Source organism: Piliocolobus tephrosceles, chromosome 3, assembly GCF_002776525.5.
Source record: "Piliocolobus tephrosceles isolate RC106 chromosome 3, ASM277652v3, whole genome shotgun sequence".
Classification (NCBI taxonomy): domain Eukaryota; kingdom Metazoa; phylum Chordata; class Mammalia; order Primates; family Cercopithecidae; genus Piliocolobus; species Piliocolobus tephrosceles.
The window spans coordinates 132,850,933-132,874,203 of NC_045436.1; the positions used below are offsets into that span (position 1 = coordinate 132,850,933).

The window sequence follows — 23,271 nt, forward strand, 5'->3', positions numbered from 1 at the left end:
TAGCAAGGTTCACATGAAAGAGTGAACAGAATATCTGAAATTATGTTTAAGGTTATGGAATATAAATTTAGGATCTATGAAACTATGAGGCAGGATTTTTGTTTTATGAAAATGTGGGATCTGGAAGTTGGAAAAGCTATTGGAAATATCCAATACAGGCTCGGTACACTGGCTTGCGCCTGTAATCCCAGCACTTTTGGTGGCTGAGGCGGGTGGATCACTTGAGGCCAGGAGTTCAAGACCAGCCTGGCCAACATGGTGGCACCCCATCTCTACTAAAAATACAAAAATTAGCGGGGCATGGTGGTGGGAGTCTGTAATCACAGCTACTTGGAAGTCTGAGGCAGAAGAATTGCTTGAACCTGGGAGGCAGAGGTTGCAGTGAGCTGAGATCATGCCACTGTACTCCAGATGGGCAATAGAGCAAGACTCTGTCTCGAAACAAAAAAAAACATATCCAGTACATTTTTTTTTTTCTTAGAGAGAATCTGGGAGAAAGGAGAAGCTGTAGACTGAACCATGGGAAATGTTTAAGCAGTGAGAGAGGACTGAGCAGAAAAACGGGGGATTATCTTGGTAAATAATTAAATACAATGAGAGAGGAGTCAAAGATGGACATGGTTTGATCTTGGTGACTGAGAGGACAATGAAATCAGTAAAAAGGGCAAAGGTATTTTTGAAGATAATACGTTCTAGATGATGGGGACTATAAGGAGGGATCAGTGTCTCTAGAATAAAATTCAAAAATCCATCCTAGGGAAAGCATTCAAACCCTCTCTTGTCTGGCTGCAACCTAACTTATGAGTATTATTAACTTTGCCTCCTGTCTTCCTACCTACCTCTTGTCAGTCAGGACTCTTGATTGCATGTGAAAGAAAACCTCTCACTGGTTTAAGCAATAAAACAGATGCAAGAATTTACTGACTGGTTTAATGAAATTTCCAGAGGAATCTAGTCCACATTTGTTTCAGGGCCTCAAACATGTGTTTAGGCCAAACCTCTGTCTTCAAATCTGCTTATTTTCCATGTTGCTTTCTTTCTCAGAATTCACGTGTGGAAAGATGGCTCCAGGTTTCCATTCTCCCAGATTTAAGGCCACTGGTAAAGAGGTAAAACCTTTCTTAGGAACTGTAGTTTGCAACAGAGGATTAAACTCAAATATGCTTTCCCCCCGTGTCCTGCTCAGATCATGTGGACTGAGAGTGGATAAATGATAGTTCTTCAAAGGAAATTATCAGAATAGGGAATGAATGCTGAACAGGCAAAAATGTCAACCAAAATATCTTCTGCTATATGATGGGGTCAATTAACAAATCATGTTTTCCCACTCCTGAAAGAAAAATCCTTAGGTGAAGGATCAAGTATCTGAATAAGTGCTTCAGTTTGATGTTCTTTTGCCCGGAGCATACAGCAAGAACTGAAAATGTTTACTGAGGTGAATGTTACTTTAAAGGGAGGATTTTATAGCCAAAAAAGTAAAGTGTATTTTTTGAAACAAGAAGATGGCTTTTTATTTCAAATCCAAAGGATATTCATTAAAACATAGGAATTAAGATTGTAAAGATCTCTTCTCCAGGAGAAGCACTGAAATGTGCTTTCCCCTGTGGACCAAGAGTGCCTTAACACATCAAGGGAAGTCATTTCCCCAAGATACGTAGTAGTTACACGTTGTTGCAACGAGGAAATCCATGCAAATTAGGGTCCTAGTTTATTTCTGATGCTTCATTCCCCATCTTCCATCATACTGTCACTTGGTTTTTATAAAAGGCCGGGGGAAAAATCTCCAAATGAGCAAATAAATCCCGACGTCCTTTCGCTTCCCTCCTCCGGCCCAGGGCGCATGCCCTGTCTCCCCAGACCCACCCACCAATAAGAAGCAACCCAAGCCTCGCTCCTCCAGATGGGAGAGGATGTCACTGGCGGTCCAGGCGCCTCTTCAACTCTTCTCTCCCAGCACCAGACGAAACGCGAGTGATGCCACTGGGGGAAAAAGTCTCCTGCCAACACCCGAAAAATCTAACCTGGCGTCTGCAGTGTTTTGCTTTGGAAGGAAGAGCGGGTTCCCTTTCTGGCCTCCGGATCCCTCATCCGGCAGGAAGCTCTTCCTCCTCCTCCTCGCCCCCGGCATACGGGGGGAAAGCCAAAGAGCCTCCAGGACCTAAGGCTAGCGCTCCGCCGGCCGGCCGCGCCCTCCACCCGACCAGGCCCCGCCTCCCCGGCTTTCTAGTAACCGGCGCCCTTCCCGGCCGGGGCAGGGAACTGGGCGCCTGCAGGGCCAGGTTTCGGCCCAAGGGAGCGGGAGTCTTTTCGGGCGTCCGGGATCCCTGGCGCGGCTCCGTGCTGCCTAACTGGGCAAGTCGCATGCGCACCGAGCCGCGCCGGGGAAAGGGAGAGTGAGGGGAGGGGCGAGCGCTGAGCCTCCGCCGGCCGTCGGAGCCCGCGGGGTAGCTGACGACGCATGCGCCGGGAGGGGGCGCAATCACTGACTCGGCTTGCGGCTGCCGTTTTAAAAAAGGAAACCCCGGAGAGCGAGAGCGCGAAGGAAATCTGGCCGCCGCCGTGAGCGCTCCCGGTGAGTGGCGCCCGCCCGGTGGGCCCAGGGCCTGCCGTCCACCGGTTGGCTTCGTCGGCGGCGCATGCGCGCTCCCGGTCGGTGGAGGAGGGGAAGGGAGGGGGAGGAGGAGCTGGCCACAGTAGCGGCGAATTTTTGGGGGGGTGGGTGGGGGGCGCCACTCACAGCCCCAGGTGCTGCTGGAGGTGGGAGCCGCGGCGCCTCCTGGACACGGGTAGAGTAGTGGTTCCAAGTCACCGCAGCCGGAGACCTGGGTGGGGGAGGGAAGAAGCCGGAGCCGCCGCAAGCCACACGGTGAGGGCGCGGGGAAGGGGAGGGAGCGGGGGGCGGTGTGTGTGGGGCCGGGGGGCGGCGGCCAAGGGTGGGGAAGGCGGGAGCTGAAGCCCAAGTTTGGCGTCTTGTTCTAGTGTATCTTTTCCCTGGACTTGGGGCGGAGGCCCGCCCTGCCTGAGAGGCCCTCTGGGGCAGCTGGGGTTACCTGCGGGGCAGGGGCGGGAGTGGGGTGCACGGCGGGGCCGGGTGGCTTGAGGGCGCCCGGAGCTGCTGCTGATTCCAGCAAATGGGAGGCCGGGAAAGCCGGGGACTGGGTGCCGAGAGCGCTTTCGCTGGGGACCCGCTAGGCCTTGTGACCCACTTTATTCCTGTCACCACTCGGGCACGTTTGGAGCAGCGCCCAATGGGGCGCCCGGTCGGCCAGCTCCTCCGGGGAACCCCCGCCCTCCCGGCGCCCGGCCCGCGTGCCGCGGTCCGCAGTCCGAGCGGCCGCCGTTGCCGCCCGCGGGCTGGTTCCGTAAGTGGTCGTGGTTCCGGGGTTCCGTCCCTGGGCAGCGCGCGGCTCTTAGTGTCTGACTCCGGCGATCGCGCGCGGGTTCTCTTCTTTCCTCCACCCGCGCTTCCCGTTCCCCGTCACCCCCGCTGGCGTTTGTAGATTGCTTTTCGCCAGTGAAGCTGGGTTTTCTGGAGTTGGCTCTGGCCCTTGGAGTGTAATTTCCTACACGCAGCGCCGCAGAGTTTATATTCTTTGAAAGTGTTCGTCGCTTTGTAGAAGTCCTCTTGTTGACGGTAGGTGAGCCTAATTCTGCAAGATAAAAGCCTCAGTCTCTGACCTGGCAGATGAAGGATCAAATCGGGTTGTGGTTTCCTGCTATTAGAATGCCATGCTATTAGACTTTAAGGCTTTCTAGTCTTCTTTAAAAAATTAAAAAAAAAAAAAAATTGCAGTGGAAGAAAAGCACAAGAAACTTTTACAGTCGTTGTTGATTTGACTATAACGCTGAACCCCCCAAATGAAAGGTAATTTTACTTTGAAGATTGCATTCTGATTTGTAGCTTTAAGCGATTAGAGGAGAAAATTGTGCAATATTCCCCTCTACCTGTTTGAAAATAAACGTTCTTAAAAGGATGTAATTTAGATAATGAGTTGCTTTCTCTGAAACGTATCCCTTGGGGACATCGCAAATCTGGTTGGTTTTCAAATCTTGGGGGAAGGAAATTAATTCCAGTGTTAAGTAGTTGGCTGAACAGAATGTCTTAAAAGGTTAGCCTGTAGCATTAGGAGAAATACCTAATGTAAATGATGAGTTAATGGGTGCAGCACACCGACATGGCACATGTATACATATGTAGTAAACCTGCACGTTGTGCACATGTACCCTAGAACTTAAAGTATAATAATAATAAAAAGAAGTTAAAAAAAAGGTTAGACTGGAGAAAGCAGACTAAAAATGTTCTAAAGCTAGGCATAATCAGTTATGAAAAAAGAATAAGGAAGCTTTCTGCGTACTAACATGAAAAGATCACAAAAATTTGTTATGAAGTGAAAAAAGCAAGATCTAAGTAGTACATTGTGAATAGCGTGTTGTGTCTTAAGGGCGAGGTATAATAATACAAATTTATGTTTGCTCTTTATATAAAGAAATTCTGGGAGGATTTAGAAAACTAGTAGTAATAGAGGAGGGTGAGAAATAGTCTGAGGGAATGGTGGGAAATGAGATGTATTATGTGTATGTCTTCATGTTTTCAAATTTTTGTGTATATTGTGGACTCATAAACTGGGTTAAACAAAAATCCTCCTCCCCCAAATAATTTATGTGATTTTTGTTGCCTAATTTATGGTGATCTGAGTCATTTCCAATATGATTGCTTTTAATATTTTTTAGGAAAATCAACTAAAAAGAAAGTTTGGGATACATTTTATGACTATTTACACTTTAATTTTTAAGATTGCGGAGGTCACAAGCATTTATCTTTTAAAGATGTTTAGTTATATTTTGCCTTGCTAAAATATATAATGACTCTTTACATTTGGCATTATGGCTGGATTATGCTGCTTTCAGAGTGTAGTTTGTGTTTTCCCCTCCTCTTTTTTTCAGGAGTCATAGGTGGATAAAATTTTACTTAATCCCAAAGTTTTATGACAAACAATTGTGAGGAGTATGTGAACATTCCCTTAAAGTGCTAGTAAACTTGATTGTCCAGGTTAGTTTGCTTTTCAGATTGGGAAACTTTTCTTTCTTTTGAGGAAATCAAACATGAACCCCGGTGAAATGTAAATTGGGATGTGTGTGTGTGTGTGTGTGTGTGTGTGTGTGTGTGGTTGTTTCTCATGAAAAAAGAGACAGTGTACAAAATGAACATTTTTTTAGGACTGTGAATTGTTGCAAACTTTTTAAATGAGGTTAAGACTGCACAGGCAGCTGTTAGATGAGATATAATTTTAGGAGGGGACCCTCAAACTCCCCCTGGTGACTAACATTGTGTAATCAAAGTAGTGAATAGTGAGTAATGGGTTGCAGTTACTGTGGGCATTTTTGTAATATTACCAGTATTCCTTTTTATTTTGTAGGGATAGGATACTTGTATTATTTCTGTTTGATATGTAGATTTTTCTGATAGACTTCTGCAAAGTGGCACTTACTTTTCATTTGAATTCCATGTGGGTCTATTCAATCTTTTTAAAAAATTGAATTATATATATTTTTTTCTTTTTTTTTCTTTTTTTTGATACGGAGTCTCACTCTGTCACTAGGCCAGAGTGCAGTGGCGCAATCTCGGCTCACTGCAACCTCTGCTTCCCGGGTTCAAGTGATTCTCTTGCCTCAGCCTCCCGAGTAACCGGGACTGTTATTTTTAAAATTACAGAAGTAAATTGACGCTCATAAAAAGTTAAAACAATAGTGTATATATAATAAGTGACCACCCCTTTACATCCACTTCTAGCTCACATTCCTCCCCAGAGGAATCTGCGGAGCCCAGCTACTCATACCTTGACTGAAGGGTGTCACTGTTAGCACCACTATATGATCTTCTAGATGTTTTTCTATGCATTAGCAAATATGTCCTTTTCAGTCTTGGAAACAGAATCGTTTTGAATGATCATATGCTTTGTCATTTTGCCTCTAGTATGGGTTCTGTTATTACCTGCAGGACAGGGACATGACTTGGAGCCTGTGAGAAAGCTTAACATGTGATATAGACTGTAGGTCATACTCATCTTTTCACTAGTGAGGGGCCAATTGTTATGGAGGCATTTGCGGAGTTTGCAGGGAGGTCATACTGATGTAAGTTTTATCTGGTATAGATTGAATTTACTGTAAACTTTGAGAGGCTGAGGTGGGAGAATGGCTTGAGCCCAGGAGTTCAGGACCAGCCTGGACAACATAGTGTGACCTCTTTGCTACAACATTTTTAAAAAAAAAATAGCCAGATGGGGTGGTGCGCACTGTAGTTTCAGCTAATTGGGAGGCTGAGGTGGGAGGATCACTTGAAGCCAGGAGTTCTAAAAGAGCAGCCTGGGTGACAGAGTTGACACCCTTTTTTAAACAAAACAAAACCCAAAAAGTACTTGGATTACATGAGTTTTATAGGACTCTTCAGAGTCCAAGTTTTAGGGGTTTCTTTGGCTTTTAACTTGAGCAATAGTGTATGGATTAAACTTTGATTTGTTTTTCCTTCTGTACTTGCTTGCAGACTCCTACGAAAGCCTCCTAGATTACACCAGCCTCTTGAGCTTCTCTGAAGTGAATCTAAGCAGACTCTCCTTAGCTAAGGGACACTGTTACTGACTTGGATAAAATTTAGCTTTTGAAGGGAAAAGGAGAGAAGAGGCTCTTTGGTCTGGCTTTTGCTTAACTGACAGCAAACAACTAATATGCACTACTCTCTCCTCCATCCATCCCTCTGGTTCTCTAATAGTTCCAGAGGGTTGTTTGTTTTAAACCAGGTTACAACGAATTACCAAACCTTAATTCTTTTTAGCTGATAGAGTTTGCAAAAAGTTCAGAGTATTGATAAAGACTGTTTACTATGGGAGATACCTAGAAAGATGCAGGATAATTGACCCTGCCTTCGGTGGAATCTAGTATGGTTAAAACAGCATAGACTATTATTATTATTATTTGAGACAGAGTCTTGCTCTGTCACCCAGGCTGGAGTGCAGTGTCATGATCTCAGCTCACTGCAACCTCCGCCTCCTGGGTTCAAGCGATTCTCCTGCTTCAGCCTCCCGAGAGTAGCTGGGATTACAGGTGCCTGCTACCACACCCGGCTAATGTTTGTATTTTTAGTAGACATGATGTTTCTCCGTGTTGGCCAGGCTGGTCTTGACCTGCTGACCTCAGGTGATCCGCCCACCTTGGCCTCCCAAAGTGCTGGGATTATAGGGGTGAGCTACCGTGTTCAGCTGAAAAGCTTAGACATTATAACACAAGGTAGAAAATGACAAATTTTAGAAGAAAATTACATACAAGATTTGTAAGGGTGAGCCTATTTCTGGCTGTTTTTTTGTTTGTTTTTGTTTTTCGGTGGGGGAGAGGCATGGGGTTTTGAGGGAGAATATGTATCTCAACCTTTTAATTAGTTAAGAAAGGAAACTTAGCTCAGATCTTAGCTCTTGATAATGTAAGGAGTTGTTACATTCTTTTAGCAGGTATCTGTGAGACTGAGAGCTATTTCAATAGTTTTTTTTAAAGCTTTCCTACTGGAAAGAACCCTTTGATGTTTTATTTAATAATTATAATACAGCCTCTGTAATCACTTCAAGATTGCTAGAAAAATTTGGAAATTAAATCCGATCAGTTAACTGTTGTCTACCACCAAATATGTCAGCCAGTGTTAATATTAAAAGAAAATTGTTTCCTCTTATCTCAGTCTTGAAGCATGTATTTTATGTCACCTCTTCCCCACATTTTTACTTCTAGTGCTGTGTCAAAATATTTATTTGCTGTGACTATTTTAATAAAACAACACTGTGGGGGAAAAGTCAAAAGTTCTACACTGTAGCTAAACCTTTTGATGTTTATCTGTTTCCTTATAGTTTTTTACAGATGCATAAAGTAAAATATTTTTTAAGTTCTTTGTAGGTGTTATACCAATGGCTGTTGCATTTTCTCCTTTTTTGAATCAAAAATTCTAGATGGAGTTGTATGAATTATTTATAGAACACTCACGTATCAGCAATATAATTATTACTAATTGACTATAATTACATAATGGCATTTATATTTACAGGTTGCTTTACAACCGTTTGTTAAAAGCCCTATTAGGTGTAACTTAAAAAGGTAGATAAAGAGATTCCTGTTTTTTTCCATTTTTTAAATTATTTAAATTTATTCTCATAGTCTCAACTCTGAGTTATTACTTTAGTTGGATATTTCAGAGATATAATTCTGCTAATTTTAAGTCTTAGAAGTCTACAGAAAGAAATCACTTGTGAAAAATGAAATTTTATGAATTACTTTGTGTTTTAAAGTATGCTGTTTCAGATATAATTTGCTTTTCATTTTTCAGAAACATTTTCATTTTTTACATTAATAATGACGGACATTAATTTTCTTTTTCAAAGAGTTCATATTCAGGTAGTTAACATTTTTAATTCTCATCCCAAATAGTGGAAAATGAGATGTGAGGGCTATCTGGCTGTGACATGTTACCTCATTGATCCCCAGGGTTGATTCAGCTCATCTGGCTGACTCGGCAGGCATCCCCTTCGTCCCTCACTGCTCCATGTGTGTCCCTCCTGAAGCTGCATGCTTGGTCGAAGAGGATAACCATCCCTAATAGAGGAGGACCGGTCTTGGGTCAAGGGTATATGAGTAGCTGCGCTCCCCTGCTAGAACCTTCGAACAAACTCTCAAGGTCCAAATAGTGGAAAATGAAAGTACAGGTTGATTCGTATTGGCAGGTTTTGGTATTAAAGTAAAAGTTAAAAAGCACAAATGGGGGATATACCAATAAAGGTTAGACCATATCCCTAGCTAAGAACTTATCATTTGTATTAAAATGTAGTTTAATGTAAAAAGTTGCCTTTGACCCTTGCCCCCTCCCCTCCCCTCCCCTCTCCTCCCCTCCCGTCCCCTTCCTTCTCTTCCCCTCCCCTCCCCTCCTTTCCCCTGCCCTCCCTTCCTCTATCTTCCCCTCCCCTCCTCTCTTTCCCCCAGTTATAAAAATAGCACATCCCTAATGTAGAAAACTTGGGAAACACTAAGAAAGCATAGATTAAATTTTAGACTGGGCGCAGTGGCTCACGCCTGTAATCCCAGCACTTTGGGAGGCCAAGGTGGGTGGATCACTTGACGTTGGGAGCTCGAGACCAGCCTGGCCAACACCATGTCTACTAAACCCCATCTCTACTAAAAATACAAAAATTAGCTGGGCATGGTGGCAAGTGCCTGTAATCCCAGCTACTTGGGAGGCTAAGACAGGAGAATTACTTGAACCCAGGAGGGAGAGGTTGCAGTGAGCAGAGATCACACCATTGCACTCCAGCCTGTGCAACAGATCAAGACTCAGTCTCAAAGAAAAAAAAAAAAATTAAAACAGTATCATTGGAGATCCTACCACCAAGAGTGCTGTTGTTAATCTTCTTGATTATCTATCTGCTTGCTGCATTTTATTTAGCCATTACATAAGTATATGTATAATTTTTTTTTTTTTTTTTGGAGACGAGTCTCGCTCTGTCGCCCAGGCTGCAGTGCAGTGGCCAGATCTCAGCTCACTGCAAGCTCCGCCTCCGGGTTTAAGCCATTCTCCTGCCTCAGCCTCCTGAGTAGCTGGGACTACAGGCGCCCACCACCTCGCCCGGCTAGCTTTTTGTATTTTTTAGTAGAGACGGGGTTTCACCGTGTTAGCCAGGATGGTCTCGATCTCCTGACCTCGTGATCCACCCATCTCGGCCTCCCAAAGTGCTGGGATTATAGGCTTGAGCCACCGCGCCCGGCCTATGTATACTTATATGATGTTACGGGTTCATAATGTAGTCCACTGTAGTGCAGGCTGTTAACAGTGAATCATCAACATATTTTCATGTCAGTATTTTTTTGCTATGTGATTATTTTTAGTAGGTATGTAACATTCTCATCTCTGTAATACTTATCAATTTTCTGTTGGACATTGAAGTTGTTTTCAATTTTTAGAGTAATAATACCGTCACTTCCCTATATTATGCATTTTGATACTGGCCTACCTACTATCAGTGATTTTTTTCTATTTTTGTTTCTCTGAAAATACCTCAATTTCACCTTTTTTTTTTTTTTTTTTGAGACAAGGTCTCATTCTGTCACCCAGGCTGGAGTGTAGTGGTAATAACATGGCTCAATGTAGCCTCAACCTTTTGGGCTCAGGCAATCCTTCCACCTCAGCCTCCTCAGTAGCTGGAACCACAGGCGCATACCACCATGCCCAGCTAATTTTTAAATTTTTTTGTAGGGACAGGGTCTTGTCATGTTGCCCAATCTGTTCTTGAACTCCTGGGCTTAAGAGATCCTCCCACCTTGGCCTCCCAAAGTGCTGGGGTTATAGGTGTGAGCCACCATGCATGGCAGTTTCACCTTTTTTGAAGTGTTTTGTTTTGTTTTGTTTTGTTTTGTTTTGTTTGATACAGTCTCCTGTTGCCTAGGCTGGACTGCAGTGGCTGATCTAAGCTCACTGCAGCTTCTGCCTCCTAGGTTCAAATGATTCTCATGCCACAGCCTCTTGAGTAGCTGGGATTATAGGTGTGTACTACCATGCCCAGCTAAATTTTTTTGTATTTTTAGTAGAGATAGGATTTCACCGTGTTGGCCACACAGGTCTCTAAACTCATGGCCTCAAGTGATCTGCCCACCTTGCCTCCCAAAGTGCTAGGATTACAGGCATGAGTCACCGTGGCTGGCCTGAAGTGTGTTTTCATTGGCTATAAAGTTCTAAGTTGGTAGTTATTTTCTTTCAACACATTCAAGAATGTTTGGTTGCTTTCTGTCTTCCTTTCTTTTTGTTGAAGTCAGCTACCAGTCTTATCGAAGGCAATGTATTAGCTATATTCTTGCTGAGGATAATGTGTCTTTTATTTTTCTTTGGCTACTTTTAAGACTGTCTTACTTTTAAAGCACTTTGACTGTGATGTGTTCAGATGTGGTTTTCTTTGTCGCTTTATGTTTATAGAGTTTTTTGAATCTGTAGCTGGATGCCTTTTAGTTTTGGAAAGTTCTGTTATCACCTTTTCATATATTCTGCCCCTTTTTTTCTTTTTAGATCCTAGTTACACATATATTAAAAGTAATTATCATGTTCCACATGTTGAAAATTTTTTTTTTCTCTGTTTGGATATTTTCTATTGACCTGCCTTCCAGTATGCCAAAACTATCTTCTCTTTTTGGCAAAACTAATCTTTTGTATTCTTAATTTTACATTGTGGTTTTGAGTTCTAGAGTATTCCTTTGATCTTATTTTATAGACTTGTAATAGACTCCAGTTCTCTTGAACATACTAATTATAGTTATTTAAATGCTGTCTTTTCCAATATCGGCATCATCTATTGGTCTGTTTATCTTGTTTGTTTTTCTGTTGGTTATTGGTCGTATGGTTGTATTGTTCTGTCTCTTCACATGCCTGGTAAGTTTTCCAAGGAACTTATCCATTTCATTTAACTTGTTGCATTTATTGGCAAAAAGTTGCTTATAATACTCTATTATTGTTCTTTTACTATCTGTAGAAAGCGTAATGAGTCTAATATCTGTATAACCTGTAGAGATTTAGTATCATTCCCAATACTAGTAATTTGTGTCTGCTCCCCTTTTCCCTGATTAGTCTGGCTAGAAGTTTACTAATTTTATTGAGGTTCTTGAAAAGTTAACTTTTAGTTTGACTGCCTGTAGTTTTCTTATTTCTGCCCTGGTCTTGATTTCCTTTCCTCAGCTTATTTTGGGTTTAATTTGTTTTCTTTTTCTAGTTTCTTAAGATAGAAGCTGAGGTCATTGAGGTCATTGATTTGTGACCTTTTTTCTTTTCTATTGTAAGCATGCTATAAACTTCCCTTTAATTGTTTATAATTTATTTATTTGTTTTTTGAGACAAGGTCTCACTATTGCTCAGGCAGTGCAGTGGCATAATCATGGCCCATTGCAGCCTTGATCACTCGGGCTCAAGTGATCCTCCCACTTCAGCCTCTTGACTAGCTGGGACTGCAGGCATGTGCCACCATGCCTGGCTAATTTTTTATTTTTATTTTATTTTTTTTGAGACTGGGTCTCACTCTGTTGCCCAGGCTTAAGTGCAGTGGCACAGTCACGGCTCACCACAGCGTTGACCTCTCGGGCTCAAGAGATCCTCCCACCACAGTCTCCTAAGTGCTGGGACTACAGGCGTGTGCCACCATGCCTGGCTAATTTTTGTATTTTTTGTAGAGATAGGGTTTCAGCATGTTGCCCAGACTGGTCTTGAACTCCTAAGGTCAGGCAATCCACTTGCCTTAGCCTCCCAAAGTGCTGGAATTACAGGTGTAAGCCACCATACCTGGCCACAGTTTATTAAATTTTTTTCTGGGCCGGGCGCGGTGGCTCAAGCCTGTAATCCCAGCACTTTGGGAGGCCGAGACGGGCGGATCACGAGGTCAGGAGATCGACACCATCCTGGCTAACACGGTGAAACCCCGTCTCTACTAAAAAATAAAAAAATCTAGCCGGGCGAGGTGGCGGGCGCCTGTAGACCCAGCTACTCCGGAGGCTGAGGCAGGAGAATGGTGTAAACCCGGGAGGGTTGAGCTGAGATCTGGCCACTGCACTCCAGCCCCGGCAACAGAGCGAGACTCCGTCTCAAAAAAAAAATAATTTTTTTCTGAAGACAGGGATGTCACTATGTTGCCCATGTTGGTCTTGATCTGAGTTCAAGCAGTCCCCTTTACTTGGCCTCCTGGAGTGCTGTGATGTGAGCCACCACTCCTGGCCGTTTCCAGTTTTTGATATATATTGTTTCCATTTTCATTCCATTCAGAATACTTTATAATTTCTTTTCTGATGTCTTATTGGGTCTATAGTTTGTTTATAAGTGTGTTACATATTTTTCAGATATTCGAGGATTTTCCTGAGATCATTGTTATTTTTAATTTAATTCCATTGTGATGAGATAAATTTAAATTTATTTGGATTTATTTCATGGCCTAGAGTATATTCTGTCATGGTAAGCGTTCTTCATGTGCCGTTGAAAAGAATGTGTGTTTTGTTGTTAGGTGGAGTATTTTACAAATGTCAATTAGGTTAAGTCTGTTGATTGTTTTGTTTATGTCTCATAATTTTTGATTGAATGCCAGGCATTGAGTAGTAAAAAAATTAAGCAAGCATTACCAGGTAATGGTACATTTTGCCGGGTTGGGAGAGGGGTGGGGGAAGGGGAAGTTCTATGCAGATAGGCTAGGGAGCTGTATTAGTCTGTTTGCATTACTACAAAAGAATACCTGAGACTGGGTAATCTATAAAGAAAATAAGTTTAATTGGCTTATGGTTCTCCAAGGTATATAGGAAGCATGGTGCTGGCATCTGCTTATAGTGAGGCTTAGTAAGCTTCTAGTCATGGCTGAAAGTGAAGGGAGAGCAGGTACGTGGGAGCAAGAGAGCAAGGTGGGGCAGGTCCCAGACTTTTCAACAACCAGATCTTGTGTGAACTCACTTATTACCGAGGAGATGGTACTAAGCCATTCTTGAGAGATTTGCCCCCATGATCCGGTTGCCTCCTCCTGGGTCCCTCTTCCAACATTGGGAATTACATTTACATTTCATCATGAAGTTTTGAGAGGACAACCATCCAACCCGTATCAGGAGCCCATCATCTTAAATTATGTGGAGGTTGGGTTGCTATTTTAATAGTTTGTTATCCTTAGTTTTCCTTATTTTTTTCAGGTGTTATCTTCTAAGGCTTTCATTTCAAAGCCTGTTGGTCTTGTCCCTTTAGCAATGCCAAAGGTGGGAAATTTCACTTTGCTTTTTAAAGTTTTTTAGTTAACTTTGTAGCCTTTTACCCTGCACGGTTTTAAAATTCAGCAAATATGCTGAAGGGAGATACCACCCTTAAGCTTGAGGTCCTTGCATGAAATTTTTTATGAGAATTAGTCTCCTAGGTTTGTTATTTCTGCCCTGTGTGAACACCAAAAGCTATCCTGGCTTCTGTGTTCCTCAGCAACAATATTTTACACAGGTCAGGCCTCAGTTTTCAGCCTCTAGCCCAAGCAATAATTAGGAAATACTACCAGGGAAAAGACAGATGTTGGTCATCTAAATACCCTTAAAATATTCTCCCCATCTCTGAGCTGGAGGTTGCAGTGAGCCAAGATCACACCACTGCACTCCAGCCTGGGCGACAGAGCAAGGCACCATCTCAAAAAAAAAAAAAAGATTCTCCTCATCACTGTAATTTTAAACCACCTTCTTTCCCATGCTTCCACAACTCTTCACTACCTTTAAAAATATGATTTTTATAATTTATTTAGCTTTTTAAGTTGTTCCTAGCAAGAATATTGGCCTGCTTCAAACTAGTTCATTTTACCTAAGTGCAGACAATTTCCTATTATTTATTATTGTCATTTATTTTTGCAGAGATAGGATCTGACTTTGTTGCCCAGGCTGGTCTTGAACTCCTGGCTCAAGTGATCCTCCTGCTTTGACCTTCCAGAGTACTAGGATTACAGGCATGAGCCACTTTACCTGGCCCCTATTATTTTTTAAAGGTGTGCAGAATACTCAATATTTATGAGCTGTTTTATGTAGTGTTCTTGAGGTATTTTGTTTGATGCAGTATGTTTTTTAAAATTGATTTGTATTGGAGTGTAATGTATATATGTTAAAATCTGCCCAATTTAAGTATGCAGATTGAGTTTTGGCAAACCTAAACATTCTTGTAACCACCACAATCAAGAAGCAAAAAAAAAAAAATTTTTATACTGATACGGGGTCTTGCTGTATTGACCAGGTTGGAGTGTAGTGGCAATATAGCGAGGCCTTTGGCTCTCCAAAAAAATAGAAAAAGAATAGCCAGACGTGGTGGCATGCGCTTGTGATCCCAGCTACCCAGGAGCTGAGATGGGAGGATTGCTTGAGCCCAGGAGGTTGAGGCTGCAGTGAGCCACTGACTGCTGCTGGATTCCAGCCTGGATGATAGAGCAAGACTCTCTCAACAACAACAACAACAAAAAAAAAATTGTCACTTTATACAGAAAAGGCTGCTGAGAGTTTGTTTAGGGTTGTATTTACTCTATAGATGAATTTAAAGAAAATTGATAGCAACATTGAGTCCTTTGATCCTTGAACACAATATACCTCTCCTTTCATTTAGGCCTTTCATTTTTCTCAGTAGTGCTTTAGAGTCTTTTAGTATACCTTTAATGGTGGTCTTTATCTTGTTCGTTCAGCAGGTGTATATTGAGCATCTCCTCAGTGCCAGGTACTGTTCTATTTGCTGGGGAACAAAGCCCTGCCTTCAGGGAGCTTATGTTCTAACTGAGGAAACCAGATGAGAAACTAGTGAGTTAAATATATGCTAGATGGGTATTTATACTGTGGAAAAAACCAAATCAAAGCGTCAGGATTAGAGTCTATTAGCATGTAAGGATAAAATGGATATTTTAGTTTTGGCTGCTATAATAAAAATACCCAGGAGTACTAGATACTGCAGTACGGCAGCACATAGACTGTGTGCTGTTGAATTTGGTTTGCGAGTATTTTTTTTTTTTAAGAGTAAAAAAATCAGTATTCATTAGGTTTATTGCTGTAGCTTTCTTTTTTTGTGATATCTTTGGTTTTGATATCAGGATAATTCTGGTCTTTTAGAATGAGTTTGAAAATGTTCTCTCGCATATAGTTCTTTGGAAGAGTTTGAGGATTGGCTTGGTGATAGTTTAGAATAAGCACTCGTTTCAAGTTTGGTATTGTTCCATTGATTGCATATTACAACTGTAATTATTAATTATTTCTTTGCTGGTAATCATAAGGTAGTACAACCTAGATTAAATGGCAAACAAATGTACAAAACATTTTATTACTTACTGGGTTCTTTATAAATGTTTTAAGACACACGCAAAAAGGAAAACATCGAGAGTTTACTGAAAAGCAAAAGTTTTGTAATGTGTCTTGAATTTAGTAAACAAGTATCCACTCTCCTACATCTTAAACAAGCACTTTGTTTTTGTTTTATTTTTTCAAGATGGAGTCTCGCTCTCTTGCCCAGGCTGGAGTGTAGTGGTGTGATTTGGGATTACTGCAACCTCTGCCTCTCGGGTTGAAGCTGTTCTCCTGCCTCAGCCTCCGGAGTAGCTGGGATTACAGGCGTGTGCCACAACGCCTGGCTAATTTTTGTGTTGTTAGTAGAGACGGGGTTTCACCATGTTGGCCAAGCTGGCCTCAAACTCTTGACATCAGGTGATCCATCTGCCTTGGCCTCCCACAAAGTGCTGGGATTACAGAGGCATGAGCCACTATGCCTGGCCTTAAACAAGCACTTTTTAATGGATTTATGAACAATCACAAAAATCTTTAGTCAGTGAAATGATTTAAATTACTTTCTAGGCAGAAGAATATTCTAATATGTATCTAAAAGACTTAATTAAAAAGTGTTGGAAAAAATATTTGGAGATCAAAACTTTTAGGTCATCGTAAAAAAATTAATAACATCACATTTTGGCTTCTCACATTTTGGAGAGGTATATTGTGTTCATTCTTTGGCATGTGGATATTCAGTTTTCCCAACACTGTTTGTTGTAGAGACTGTTTTTTTCTCCATTGGGTAGTCTTGGCACCCTTGTCGCAAGTCATTTGGTGGTATGTGCAAGGGTATATTTCTGTTCTGTTCCATTGGTCTGTAGCTCTGTCTTTATGTCAGTACCATACTGTCTTGATTACTGTTGCTTTGTAGTGTGTTTTGAAATAAGAAAGTGTGAGGCCTCCAAATTTTTGGTTGTTTTTCAAGATTGGTTTGACTACTTGGGGGTCCCTTGAGATTCTGTGTGAATTTTATGATGGTTTTGTTTCTGTTTCTTCAAAAAAAATGTCGTTGAGAATTTGACAGGGATTACATTGAATCTTTAGATTGCTTTAGGTAGTATGGACATTTTAACAGTAATGTTTAATTACTGTTAAAACATGGAATGTTTTTCCATTTATTTGTATTCTCTCTTTGATTTCTTTTAGCAACGTTTTGTAGTTTTCAGAGTACAAGTCTTTTATCTCCTTGGTTAAGTTTATTCCTGAGTATTTTATCCACTCTACCCTCCCACCCCCCCTGCCAACCCCTTTTCTTTCTTTAAAGAGATAGGGTCTCTGTCACCTAGGCTGGAGTGCAGTGGCACAATCATGGCTCACTGTGACTTTGAACTCCTGGGCTCAAGTGATCCTCCTGCCTCAGCCTCCCAAGTAACTGGGGCTAAAAGTATATGCTTCCATGCTTGCCTTATTTTTTGATTTTTCTTATAGACATAAGATCTCAAATTCCTGGCTTCAAGCAGTCCTCCCACCTTGGCCTCCCAAAGTGCTAGGATTACAGGTTTGAGGCACCATGCTTGGCCTTTCCTCTTTTGATACTATAGTAAATTGGGATTTATTATTTTTTTTAATTTTCTTTTCCAGTTGGTCATTTTTAGTATATAGAAACACAACTGATTTTTGTGTATTGATTTTGGATCCTGAAACTGCTGAAATCATGTATTAGTGCTAACAGTTTTTTTGTGGATTCTTCTTTAGGGCTTTCTGCATATAAATCATGTCATCTGTATACAGAAGTAATTTCCTTTCTTATTTGAGTGCCTGTTATTTATTCTTCTTGCCTAATTGCTCTATCTAGGACTTCTGGTACTGTGTTAAATAGAAGTGATGAGAGTGGGCATTCTTGACTTGCTCTTAATCCTGGAAGAAGTGATCAGTCTTTTACCATTGAATAGGATGTTAGCTGTGGGGTATTCATATATGGTGTTTATTATGTTGAGGTAGTTTCCTTCTATTCTTCATTTATTGAGTGTTTTTATCATGAAAGGGTGTTCGATCTTGTCAAATGCTTTGGTTCATCAATTGGAATCATGTGGTTTTTGTGCTTCATTCTATTAATGTGGTGTATTACCCTAATTGATTTTTGTGTGTTGAACCATCCTTGAATTTCTGGTATGAATCCCACTTGGTCATGATATATAATCCTTTTAATGTGCCGTTGAATTTGGTTTAAGATTTAAAAAATCAGTATTCATTATGGTTATTACTGTGGTTTTCTTTTCTTGTGGTGTCTTTGGTTTTGGTATCAGGGTAATGGTGGCCTTTTAGAATGAGTTTGGAAACATTCCCTCCTCTTTTAGTTCTTTGGAAGAGTTTGAGGCGGATTGGGTTAATTCCTTTCTTTTTTTTGTCTTTTTTCTTTTTTTTTTTTTTTTTTGAGACGAAGTCTTGCTCTGTCACCAGGCTGGAATACAGTGGCGTGATCTCGACTCACTACAGTCTCCACCTCTTGGGTTCAAGCGATTCTCCTGCCTCAGCTTCCTGAGTAGCTGGGACTACAGGTGCGCACCACCATGCCCAGCTAATTGTAGTTTTAGTAGAGATGGGATTTCGCCATGTTGGCCAGGATGATCCGGATTTCTTAACCTCGTGATCCACCCTTCTCAGCCTCCCAAAGTGCTGGGATTACAGATGTGAGCCACCACGCCCGGCCTGGTTAATTCTTTTAAATGACTGGTAGAATTCTCCAGTAGAGCCTCCTAGGCTATTGTTGTTGTTGAGATCTGCTTTTATTTCTTGATTTACTAACTTCAAATTATATCTATTGACTCATTACTAAGAAAGATGAGGATTTAGCTCACTTACACTTAATTATTGTGCTAGGGTGATTTTTCTTTTCTGTGGTCTAAAGTTGTAATACTAGTGGAACTCAAGAAATAAAATATTTACTTATTTCTTCTTGTACTTCATCAGTTTTTCAAAATCATGCCACTAGATTGCTTTGTATCTAGATGACTTTTTGTTCATCTTTTCCTCCCACAGTTTGTAATTGTCTTTTTTTCTTGATAGAGAAATATATACCTTTATCATATTCTCAGATGTTTTTCCTTCTTGGATCATAATATCTGTTAACTGTTAGGTGGAATCCCTTTTCCTGGAGATACCACTCTTAGAGCCCTCATACTTCCTTTTTCAGTCTTGACAGGTTGTAAGCTGCTGTATATATGTCATTCTGAGATATTCCATGACCTCATTTCTGGTTGGATTTACTGTTTTAGATGCTACATCTTCCTCTTTTATGGCATTCTTCCTTTTTAGCTGGAATGTATTTACTTTTTTTTTTTTTTTTTTTTTTGTGATGGAGTCTTACTCTTTTTCCCAGGCGGGAGTGCAGGGGCACAATCTTGGCTCACTGCAGCCTCTACCTCCTGAGTTCAGCCGATTCTCCTGCTTCAACCTCCCCAGTAGCTGGGATTACTGGCGTTTGCCACCATGTCTTGCTAATTTTTGTACTTTTAATAGAGACAGGGTTTCACCATGTTGGCCAGGTTGGTCTTAAACGCCTGACCTCAAGTGATCTTCGGTCTCCCGAAGTGCTGGGATTATAAGCATGAGCCACCACATCCTGCTTTGAATGTTTTTTAAATTAACTTCAGTATACAGAGTACTTACAATGTAATATTGTGAATTCTTGCATGTCTGAAAATAGCTTTGGCCTGGGTCATAATTGCTTGATAGTTTGGCTGGGTGTAGACATTTACATTCAAATTAATTTTCTCTTACAACTTAGAGGTTTCTGGTCTATTCTGTTGAGCATCAAGATGGTAAGATGTCTGATGCTGCTCTGTCTCGCTACTTTCTAAATGATCCTTTCCCTCACTCGCAAAGACAAGCTTTAGTATCTTTGTCCTTTGTAGTTGTGGAATTTTATAATTATGTGTTTAGATATGAATTGTTTTTGTCATTCTTTGCTGGACTCAGTAGGTCCTTTCAGTTGAAATGCAAGTGTCTCCCTTCAGTTATGGAAAATGTTCTTTTACTGTTTCCTTGGTAATACTTCTTAGTCTAAGGTGGGAGGATTGCTTGAAGCTAGGAGTTTGAGACTAGCCTAGGCAATATAATGAGACCCCATCTTTACAAGAAAATTAAAATATGAGTTGAGCATGGTCATGCATGTCTGTAGTCCTAGCTACTTGGGAGGCTGAGACTGGAAGATCACTTGAGCTCAGGAGTTCAAGGCTGCAGTGAGCTATGATTGTGCCACTGTACTCCTGCCTGGGCAACAAGGTAAGACTGTCTCTCTTAAAATCTAAAAAATAGATAATATCTTTATCTTGGTCTTTTTCTAGCTATTGTTTCTTCTTGTATGTCTGGGGATCCTTATTGTTAGTTCATGGTTCTTGCTAAAGGACTGCCTTGATTATATTAGGTGCTGCTGTTGGTTTCCTGTATTGTAGTGGTGGACTTGTTTTCTAATTGCTATCTTGGAATGAGAAGACTATTTGGCAACTCTTTGTACATAGTTGGAGCATCTCTTGTTTGCTGGCAAGTTAGGTTTAGGGCAAAAGATCAGGGAACCTGTTTTTAGGCGTAGGAGCTTTCCAACTGCCATATAGAAATGGACTCTACAGATACTAATATTCACACCAGAAGACCTAGTTTCTTTCTGTTCAGTTTGTTAACTGTCTTTAGAAAAAAAAAAAAAAGAGTATTTCACTTTTTGTACCTACAGGTAACATTGGCCCTTACTTAGTCTTTGAGGGGGTAGGGAGAAAGAACAGGTGAAGCTTTCTCTTGTTTTCAGCCTCTTTACCTACTAACACGGAGCCTAGAATCTCTGAAAGATTGACTTCGACCTTCACTGTAGTCCTTTCATGTGTAGATTTTGGGCTGTGCTTCACTTAGGTCTGTTTAAACTTAACACACTTGGGTCTCCTTTCTGTTCTCCAGAAATCTATTGTAAACACTTTCTCTCTGTTCTTTTCATTGTCTTACAGATTTATTCTTTTTTGTTTTTATGTGGTCATCTGCACAGACTTTCTGCATGGCGGGGGCAGCAAACATGAGTGTTTATCATCATCATCATCATCATCTCATTCACTCCCCAAGTTTCTTTAAAATAAGGCAGTCGGGGGCGGGGGTGAAAGAAATAGTCATTTCACCCCTAAATACTTCAATATGTTTAATTAATTAATTAATTAATTTTTTTTTTTTTTGAAATGGAGTTTTGCTCTTGTTTCCCAGGCTGGAGTGCAGTGGCGTGATCTTAGCTCACTGCAGCCTCTGTCTCCTGGGTTCAAGTGATTCTCCTGCCTCAGCCTCCCAAGTAGCTAGGATTACAGGTATGCACCACGAGACCTGCTAATTTTGTATTTTTAGTAGAGACAGGGTTTCACTCTGTTGGTCAGGCTGGTCTCAAACTCCTGACCTTAGGTGATCCACCCACCTCGCCTCCCAAAGTGCCAGGATTACAGGTGTGAGCCACCACACCCAGCTGATATTTTCTTTCATAATCTCAGTATCATTACCACACCTAACAAAATTAATAATACTTCCTTAATATCATAAAACACCTAGTTCATATTCAGATTTTTTCAAAAAATGCCTTTTTGTTGCTTTATTTGAATCAGGATTTGAATCAGGTATATACCTGCCAGTTATGTTTTTTTAGTCTTTTAAAAATTCTATTTTCTCTTTTTCAGTCATGCCTATATAATGATTGAATCTTTTTTTGAAAAAGGTATTATTTGGGAGAGGAATGACATCAGTTTGTAGATCACCTTTGATAGAAAATGTTTGGGCAAGCTATGTGTTGTATAGTTTTGTTCTCTCTAATATCCTAAGAAAGTAAAACCTGCCCCAAACATGCTTTTGTTTTTACAGGATGTTTTAAACATACACAACAGCATATAGAATAGTAAAATAAACTCCTATGTACCCATCACCTACTTTTAGTGATTTATTTACTCAACACCTCTCGTTTCATCTATACCTTAATCTCCTTACCCTCTTCTAATATTATTTTCAAGTATATTCCACATATTATTTATCTGTTAATATTTTAAAGTATATTTCTAAAAATGATTACCACAGTAAAGACTCCCAAGTCTTTTTACTCTCCATGTTGAAGGAACTGGGTCTATTTTTCTTTATAATGTTTCACATTCTGCGTTTTCTTAGTCCTTTTGATGTCATTTTACTTACTACTTTTTTTTTTTTTTTTGATACAGAGTCTCGCTCTGTCGCCCAGGTTGGAGTGCAGTGGCCCCATCTTGGCTCACTGTAGGGTCCGCTTCCCGAGTTCATGCCATTCTCCTGCCTCAGTATCCCAAGTAGCTGGGACTACAGGCGCCCACCACCTTGCCTGGCTAATTTTTTGTATTTTTAGTAGAGACGGGGTTTCACCGTGTTAGCCAGGATGATCTCCATCTACAGACCTCATGATCCGCCCACCTCGGCCTCCCAAAGTGCTGGGATTACAGGCGTGAGCCACCGCTCCCAGCCTAGAAGTTTTTTTTTTCTGTATTGTCGACACTGCACCTCTTCCCCAGACCTGGGGGCAGACACAGTAGTGTGATTTGGAGGATGAGAAACTGTCTTAATTTACTGTTTTAAGATTTCTTTGCCTTCTTGAATGTGACATTACTGCTGTTGAGAATGTATGATCTAAAGGTTCATAAATTCTAGTTCGACTCTTAACAAGAATATTTTGTAAGTAGTACTGTTACTACATATTACATCGTGATATGTGGTTGTCCCAGTGTTAGAGATGTTAAGATTGATCAGTGAATTCAGTTGGTGACAATATGATCCATTGTGAAATTCACCATTACTTTTTCTCCTAATGTTTTTAGGGTTGATGATTTTTGCCTGTGTATGTAATTTCTTTTGTTCTTAGTTGAAATTTTTCTTTAAAGGAGTAGCTCTTAGTACTTTGGTCCCTTTGCCTACCTTGAAATACAGTTTGACAGGACAGGCAAGGAAAATGCTTTTTTAATTTCGTATTACAGATTGAATATCTCTTATCTGAAATGCTTGGGATTAGAAGTGTTTCAGACTTCATATTTTTTTCTGATTGTGGAATATTTGTAGTATACTTTTCAGTTGAGTATCCGGAAAATCTGAAATCTGAAATACTCCTTTGAGTGTCATGTCATTGCTCGAAAAGGTTCATATTTTGTAGCATTTCTGATTCTGGATTTTTGTATTAGGCATACTCAACCTATACTTAAATATTTTCTTATTAACCTTTGGCGTACCATCAGTACACACTGGAATTTTTTTTTTTTAAATAGTTCTAACTATTGAAGGGCTAATAATTTCTTGACTGTCATTTTTTCTTAAAGGCCTTTGAAAGAAGAAAGGTAACATATACTTTAAAAGCATTTTTTATTTAGCCAGGTGTGATGGCTCATGCTTGTAATTCCAGCACTTTGGGAGACCGAGGTGGGTGGATCACTTGAGGCCAGGAGTTCGAGACCA

At 40.9% G+C, this 23,271-nt stretch overlaps 1 protein-coding gene across 2 annotated transcripts in view; it reads left to right on the forward strand.

Annotated features, from left to right (window-relative positions):
* Window positions 1–1,897: 1,897 nt before the first annotated feature.
* Window positions 1,898–23,271, forward strand: part of CLOCK (clock circadian regulator) — a 118,152-nt gene continuing 96,778 nt past the window's right edge. For both annotated transcript variants that reach the window (XM_023192202.2, XM_023192203.2), the window contains exon 1: window positions 1,898–2,572. The gene's annotated coding sequence lies outside the window, so the exon portion shown is untranslated. The remainder of the gene's footprint in view (window positions 2,573–23,271) is intronic.